This window comes from Siniperca chuatsi, linkage group LG3 (genome assembly GCF_020085105.1).
Source record: "Siniperca chuatsi isolate FFG_IHB_CAS linkage group LG3, ASM2008510v1, whole genome shotgun sequence".
Classification (NCBI taxonomy): domain Eukaryota; kingdom Metazoa; phylum Chordata; class Actinopteri; order Centrarchiformes; family Sinipercidae; genus Siniperca; species Siniperca chuatsi.
In genome coordinates this window covers 5,577,264-5,585,998 of record NC_058044.1, presented here as the reverse complement: position 1 = coordinate 5,585,998, position 8,735 = coordinate 5,577,264, and the positions used below count along the sequence as shown (strand labels likewise).

Sequence of the window (8,735 nt, the reverse complement as noted above, 5' to 3'; positions counted from 1 at the left end):
TCTCTCTCTCTCTTCTCTCTCTTGCTCTCTCTTTCGTGCTCTCTGTCTCTCTCTGTCTCTATCTTGCTCTTTCTCTCTTTCTGTCTCTCTCTCACTCTCTTTCTTTCTCTCTCTTGCTCTCTGTCTCTCTCGCTCTCTCTCTGCGTCTCTCTCTCTCTGTCTCTATCTTGCTCTCTCTGTGTCTCTATCTTGCTCTTTCTCTCTCACTCTCTCTGTCTCACTCTCTCTCTGACTCTCTCTCTTTCTGTGTCTGTCTTTCACGCTCTGCATCTCTGTCTCTGTCTCTCTCTCTCTTTCTTTCTCTCTCTTGCTCTCTGTCTCTCTCTCTGTCTCTCTCGTTCTCTCTCTTTCTTTCTCTCTCTCTCTCTCTGTCTCTGTCTCTCTCTCACTCTCTGCATCTCTGTCTCTCTCTCTCTCTTGCTCTCTGTCTCTCTCTCTCTCTCTCTCTCTCTCTCGCTCTCTCTCTCTCGCTCTCTCTCTCTCCCTGTCTCTGTCTCTGTCTCTGTCTCTCTCTGTGCATGTGCGGACTCCTTTTAAAGGAAAAAATGAAATGAATACTGAAGAAAGTATTGATCCTGATTTCTTTGGATGAGTGCAATACTGACAAGGTTGTTTAGGCACATTTTAGCATGCCTTGGTTTTCAGGAGTAAGGCGGTCTGACAGGCAACAGGGGACGCTCTTTCAACTGATTTTAAATAACCCACTGCATTTTTTAAACCCATGAGGTTTATAGCTGCAGGTTAGATATGAGATCACTTTCTACAAGGTATTTTTATATTGAGCTATAACTAATGCACAATGGATGGATGGATATAATAGATACACTGATGATGAGTAGCCGGTCTTGTATTACTATTTGATCTTTAGCCAAGCTAAATATAATATAACAAATATGCTGTATGGATTAAAATGAACTTGATCTGATTCATTTGTGCAGTGACAGAAGTGCATTATAGATGTAGGCTCTGTATGGAGGAGGGAAGGAAGAGATATATAGATAGTTTGCTTTTTAATGAACAAAACACTTTGTGTATCTTTTCTGGAGAAAACTGATTAAAGAGTAACGATGCAAGAGGAGGAAGGCAATTAAAATCCCAGAGGATGACATTTCATCTCATCATTAAGAATGATCAGAAGGATGGGTGTAATTGGCTCATGTGCATGCTTGGCCTATCAAACAAGGACAGTATTTGTGACAGCAACATGACATCTCTATCAAAACCTGGTTACCACATGCTATCTTTCATTTACTTTAATTTTTTTATCATTTACCTTTTGAACTGGGGCTTTTGCTGATAATTCATGAACTTGCTTCACATTCACATGTGCGGTTTTGTAGGCTGCAGGTTAGAGGAGCAAGCTTGTGACCACAAGGCTGCCAGCGCAAACCCCCAGAGAGATTTGTGATTGGTGGGAGAGGGACTAAGGCTTTAATCTTACCACTGTTGTGGTGGCCTCAAACAAGGCACTAAATTCCCAACTGCCTTAGCGGAGCTACTCACCAGTAACCACATTGTCCTGGGTATCGCCTAGTTGTGAATATGTTGAACCACATGATTTTTAAGCAGAGTATTAGTGGAAGAACCACTGACATAAGTAAAAACTACCATCCACCATGACTTTCTCTGGATTAAAACACATCATATAAACATATTGTACATTGTATAACTGCTGGCCACTGCGCATTTTGAGGCTTGGAAGTATCAACCAACTGCACTGTGCCAGTGATGCCAGAGAAATAGTCCCTCAAGAAATATATGCAACAATTCATCAACTACAGTATACTCAATTTGAAATTGAATTTTGGTATTTATTCTCAAAAGATGTCGAATACAGCTCTAAGTGCAACTGCCAACACACTCACTGCGACTGGAATCCTGGCCTTCCACGTGAGGGTGGAATTTAGGAGTAAGTGATGGAGATGCTGTAGGAAATAAGACCAAATGCTGACATATAAAACCAAAGATGTGTCACAATTCAAGAGCTTGATCCTTCAAAGGAGGGTGCATTGGGGTGAACAAGATTGAATGTGTTGAGCCAAGCAACACTCATCCAACACAACTACAGCTGCATCCAGTGGCTCATGGGGCTTGTGTGGTTTTAGTGTGGCTTAACACTGGCCGAAGTCCCTTTAACTGGATGATCTTTGGATGACTGGATGACACGGCTGCTGAGGGAGAGATAGAGTAAGTGAAATGTTGTGTCTGGGGGAGAGAGACACAACCATTGCACACAGAATGCAATATTGCTTGCTCTGCCTTTGGTGTCCAGTATACCCATGGATGTGTGATGGCTGTAAACAGGACAACTTTTTGGGCAGTACAAAGACTCACTTGAGTATCGTTTCACTGATTAGTGAGGACATTTTGTTGTCAGGAGACAACTGAGCACACTTTTGTCACTGGATTTTTTTGTTGCTGGAAACATTGCCTAGCTACATTGCAAAAACAAAGAAAACGTGTGTTTATTATAGCCTTTACTGCTGGCTTCAGTGTCTTAAACAAGCTGACGTTAAGCAAGTATGTTCAAGTGTGTGAGAGACAATGGAAACTGTTGGTGGCATTGTTGTGGAGACCAGAAAGCACATTGCATTCTGACACGGGGACTGGCTTGCAGCAGGAACAACAGGCCCTCCCTTATGCTGCTAGGGGAAGAGTACAACCCATACAGTACAATACATAGAGGATGGCGAGCTATAATATCACTATACAAATATGGAATGAGCGTTTGAGGGAGCAACAGATGGAAAGTGAGCACCAGAACAAACTGACATTCCCTCAAGGTCAGCCACCCCCCACCTCCCATCCTCCCCATCTAATCCCCTTATCCACTGAATCAACTTGGTCAGACACCATCTCTCTGGCCAAGGTGGTGGTTTGGAGGGGGTGGGGATCCCGGGCCAGTGACCATGAGCCAATCACAGTTAGTGCAGAGCTCAATATTGTCTTGGAGGAAGGGTAAACATGGTCGCCTTGAGATTCTAAGCTCCCGTCCATGTGTATTTGTGTGTGCGGTAACAGATTATTTTACTTTTTCCCCCCTTTCTAGTATTGGTCACTTCTTTGCTGCAGTACATATGCTTGTTGAGCCAATGTGCTGTGTGGGTTTTTGTGTGTGTGTGTGTGTGTGTGTGTGTGTCTGTCCCTAGTATTTGCACAGCGATTGCTTGCTTTGTATATACTGTGTGAAGTTTTTCACCACTACTGGTGCTATGGAGCAGTGCTTTGATGAGTGGGTCCCCATTTTTGGGGGGCACGTGGGTGACAATACATTTCCTACTAAATGCGGAGGACAAATCACGCAGCGAAGTAGTAAATTAAACTAGAAGTAACTTCAAAGATCGGCCGTGTCAATTAAATAAAAGGGGACTATATGACGTTACTTTAACACAGTTCCACTGATCGACAGTTGGTGGTGTTAAATTGCCAAGAAACAGCAATGTGGCAGCAAATGGCATGAGAGAAGAAGACTGCCAACGATAACATGGAAATAAACAAGGCAGGTTTCAAAATATTTAGAAAATCATTTTTTTACTTTTTTTAAGGAAATAAATGCATTCAACATGCCACAAGGACACACAACAAAGAAAAACTCTGAATGTAAACATAACTTTTTACAAGAGAACTTCTCAGAGTACCTTTAAGGATAAGATGCCAATTTTTCTAATGTCACTATCTAAAATATTAACTTTGTATTGACTATCTTTAATGAAATTCATGGCTTTTTAAAATATGTACAGGCATTTGACTTGGGGTCATCAGTGTAGGAGCTTATTGGCATAAATGCTTACATGAAGTAACTAAATGCTGACAAGTGGAAAAACACAAAACACATTATAGAGTAGAAATCACTCTATATTCAGCATTCAGGAGCAATGTGCTGCAGTTTTTCGGCCATGGATACACAGTGCATTAGATAAACGCCATTATCTCGCTGTAGCATATGGGATGGAAAAAAATTCTCAGGAGACGGGCCACCCCCTGGAGAATAGTGTCAGTCCTCCTTGAAAGGCTGTCATACCTGTCCTGAACTATGTCAGAACATATCAGATCATTCCTTACAGAGGAATGCTTCCTTGTTTGGGGGACTGAATGAAATGGAAATCTACTGAGATCTTCCCATCAAGATTTAATGATGTTTAGATCTGGTGATTAGGGACGCAAAGTGAGGTGTTTAACCTCATCGTGGTGGTCATAAAAGCAGTGTGGAATTTGTTTAGCAATGTGTGAAACGGGCATTATCTTGGAATATGGCATCAGGAAACAGTGTTGACCCTTTACGTCTTATGACTCTGAAGAGGTCTTTTGACCTAATGACTCCCAAGAGATAGCTGGCTCTAACATTACATAAACACCACATTGTTAAACATACAGTAACAGTTCACTGTGGGTTGAGGAACACCAGATTCGGGAATCACTTGATGTAGAGTATTTTTCTAGACTGTCAAAGAGGTGTTGATTTAGTTCTACAATTCAGTTCTTGAGTCTGTAAATTCATGCTCTTAGCAACTTCTTTGGTAAATCTCAAGCTGTCCCTGTCAGCGAGCTTTGACTTACAACTCCCTATTCCTCTTTGCCAAAGACTGTGCCATGTTAAATAAATTAGTGACCGATGCACCTTCAGTTTGAGTAACAACTGTTTGGCTTTTTTGGACCTCAGTTGCCTCAAGGTGTTTTGAAAACTCTTGCAGAAAGGTGGTGATTGTCAGACCTTGTCAAAGGTGCAGATGCAGATTGTCAAATGTGGAGATTTGCTGCTTTTTTCACATGGTATATTCAATGGCTTTGGATTTTGCACTGTTGGTCAAATCAAGTCATTTAAGGACATCACCTTGACCTCTAGGAAATTGTCATGGGTGTCTTCTCACTATCAATGAATCAATTAATGTAAAAATCCATTGAAAATGAAAATAATCCTTAGTTTCCGACCTACACGTCAGATGCATGGTTTCCCGCAGTGTTGTACGGTTAAGACACCCCGCCTGTTAAATAAAGAGCACATCTGCTAACGTCATTTTTATGAAATATAATGTCAAGCTTAATAAACTTGGGAAATGGACCAGTGGCGCTACATTACAAGCAAAGGGTATGTATTTAATGAGTGAGGCAGTTGTTTATCCTCTAGTAACTGTATTGATAAAAAGATGAGGTGCGTCAGGATCTGTCTGATTCAGCTCAGCAAGTGATTGATAGATCACTAGCATCGTCTATTCACTTCAGTAATTATTTTGAGCAGCACATCGCTCACCACCTCTGCTAACCAATTTCCTGGGGGAAACCTTGATGAAACGCACAGTGTACTCGTGAAGTGCTGTGATGTCTTTATGGAGAATCCAGGTTATCACCAAGACCATGTACTACTACAGTGGATGCACTTAGGGGTGATAGGGTGTTCCACATCACCTATGGAAGACAGATTGCGAGGTTTTTATCCTCTCATCCACCATGCAGCACTCAGAGCTCAGTTATGGGAACCACTGTCCACACAAACAACCCTCAATCACTGCAAGGCTCGCTGGGATCAATATGTTCTCATATCTCAGGGCCCCTGACCCTGACCACAGCTCATTATTGCGCTCTGGAGACAAGGCTGACACGCACACACCCACACCCACACCCATACACACACACACACACACACACAGGTGTTGTCTCTGTTATCTTGCCAACCATCCCAAAAGGCTTTAAATGTCCTCAAAGGGAAGGTTGGGGCCACCTGCACACACACACACACACACACACACACACACACACACACACACACCCTCTTAGTGCAGCCCAGTGGTGCAAGGAGAAATGAGTGCCGGGGGGCTGACAAGTAGAGGAGATGCAGTCAGGGAATACAGCTGATGAACAGAGCAAATGACAAAGAGACAAGGGACTCCCTCACTGTCAATATAATTTCTTTGTGTTTTTTTTTTTAATTGTTGTTATTACAACCATTATGAGACATTTTATGTGTAAAATATTGAAGAAACATGCAGGGTCCAGAAATTCATTTCACAAATAAATCAAGAGGACACATCCAAAAGACACAGGCCAACAACTTTATGAGACAATAAAGTTTCAATGGGATTTTACACGTCGCTTCTCTAACTCTGTCCCTATTGTTCACACTGTTAAAATGTTTGCCCATCAAATCAAAGCAAAATAAATGGCCCATATATACAAATAAGTTCATGATAAATTGTCTTTTATGTACACAAGCAATTAAGTATAAACTTCTCCAGCCAAACATTAAACCTTAAAATGAGTCTTTTCCAAGTGGCTTCAGGTAAGAGTTACTGTATGTGGCCACCAAAAACCTAAAAAAACCTAAATTGGTTGGATTAGGTATATGGTTAAAAACATTTTTTTGTCCATTGAATGCCTTTAGCCACACTAGCCATGTGGCTCTAGGGATGGCAATGTTGGTTGGTCGCTCGGTCAACCACTTTGGTCCAGACCAAATATGAAATATCTCAACAATTACTGAATTGATTGCCATGGGGTTTTGTACAGACATTCATGGTCCCCAGAGGATGAATCCCTCTGACTATGGTGATCCCCTGACTTTACCTTTAGCAGATTTTGAGTGAAATGTCTCAACAACTATTGGATGGAATCCATTACTTTGGTTTAGGACCAAACACCTGAACAACTAATGGTATTTCCATCATCCTCAGCTGCACTTCGTGTGTAGTGCAAATTAGCAAATCATGGCACATGCTATACTAAGATAACTAACATGGTAAACATTGCACCTGCTAAACATCAGCATGTTAGCTTTGTCATGGAGAGCATGTTTGCATGATGTTGGAATTCAGCTCAAAGCACAGCTGTGCCTAAGTACAGCCTCACAGAGCTGCTAGCGTGGCTGCAGAATCAGTCTTGTTAGTTTACCAGTCCTGGCAAATAAGCCACTAAATTTAGACTGGACACTGAACTAGGGTTGCAAATAATGATTATTTTTATTATCAATTAATCTAGAGATAACTTTTTGATTAATTGATCAATCGTGTAGTTTATAAAATGTTATAAAATTGTGAACAATGGCCATAATAATTTCTCACAGCCCAAGGGGAAGTGTTCAAACTGTTTTGTCTGACCAACAGTCCGAAACCCAAGGAGATTCAGCTTACAGTGATGTACACAGGAGAACAGCAGCTATTCCTCACATTGTAGTAGCTGTAACCAGATAATGTTTGATTGTTTTTGCTTGATAATTGTCTTCCATAATTAATCGATTTCGATTTGGTACTGTATTTGTGTTTGAGTATGTGTGTGTGTGTTTTTTTTGTTTGTTGTTGTTGTTCAGGGTATGTGTGTGTGTGTGTGTGTGTGTGTGAGAAGTGCTATACCTGTCATGTCTCTGACCCAACCTTAATAGTGTTTCTCCCTCCATCATATCTATATTTAGGCTTCTGTCTCCCTCATTTATGGAGGCTCTGCTCTTCGGACACACAAATCGTTATGACGAGTTGACACCAGTAGAGCACTTCCTGGACTCCCAAACTGCTCATTTAAAGTCAAAATGCAGAGCCAACAGAGCAGGGAATTAACATTTTTATTTCCACTGTGACTGCTGGATTGTACAGCATCTCAACTGCTTGATAATGCCAAAGTGTATGGACACATTTTTATTAATTTAGTAGGTCCTCACAACATCTTACTCCACTGGTTTCATAGTAGCATGTGGTTTTTATAAGTTGATTCTCATTCAGCAGCATTACTTAATCATTTAAATTATTTTGTCCTGAAGAAACTTTGCAGTCCAAATTTTAAATGATTCTCTGGCATTTGGGTTAAATTTCCCACTCTGGTCTTTAAATGTAAGTTTAACAGCCCCTTTTCTCCACTCAGTCAACAGCTGAGCCAGCACTTCCTCCATCACTGAAATGGCCAAGTGGGGAACTTGGCCATTTCAGTGAATGATAAATCTTAACACACATTAGAACATTTTTAATAGTACACTAATGCACAACGAAGGCAATGATGTGAGTAAGGAACTCAAACTCAGATTTTAAGAAAACTAGTTCATCTATAATTCTTTGTATACCTCATCCATGTCACTCTTATGAACCCACCTTCAAAGAAAGTGTTACCGCACATATTTGAATGTAAACTAGCCCAGATTAAAACAGTCTTGTCCACCAGGAACGTCCACCAGGAAATAATGCCTTAAAATGGGTTCCCTTACAAATTTAGTTCATTCATCTTTTCTTTAGGGTATTTTTGTTGGCCAAGTTTGACTCTGTATTGAAACGAGTATTTGTGTAGTTGTACTGCTATACAAATAGGACACCCCTGGTTTTAAAAGATGGAGATGGCGGTAAAATAAACAAGTAGGCTATTTGCCAGTCAAGGCAGGGTTAAACTCACGGTTTTCATTGTCAGTTTTACATTTCAGGGTTGACAGAGACATATTCTCAGTAGAGCACTTTCCTACTTGTGACTGCCAGATGTTTTGAAAAGCTACTAAGCGTGGTCGGAACTCACATCCTGCCCGATCAGTACTGCGCATGTGCAACTCTCAACAAAGATGAGAAGGAGGTCGCCAGTTGAATTGGCCGGCCGTGAACTCTTGTTACAGCAAGAAAAAAATACTTTGGATATTCTGGTACACATTTGCTGGATTATTGGAGTTTTAGTCTCAGATCAGACATCTGTATCAAAGTGTGGTTTAGGACTAAAGACAGGATCTCTGAAAATGGCAGTTGCATCAGAATTTGAGCTAAATTGAATTGAATCTGAAC

At 41.0% G+C, this 8,735-nt stretch overlaps 1 protein-coding gene across 4 annotated transcripts in view; it reads left to right on the top strand.

The window, feature by feature from the left end:
• LOC122872873 (voltage-dependent T-type calcium channel subunit alpha-1I-like) overlaps positions 1–8,735 on the top strand; it is a 216,761-nt gene that overhangs the window by 1,585 nt on the left and 206,441 nt on the right. The window lies entirely within an intron of this gene.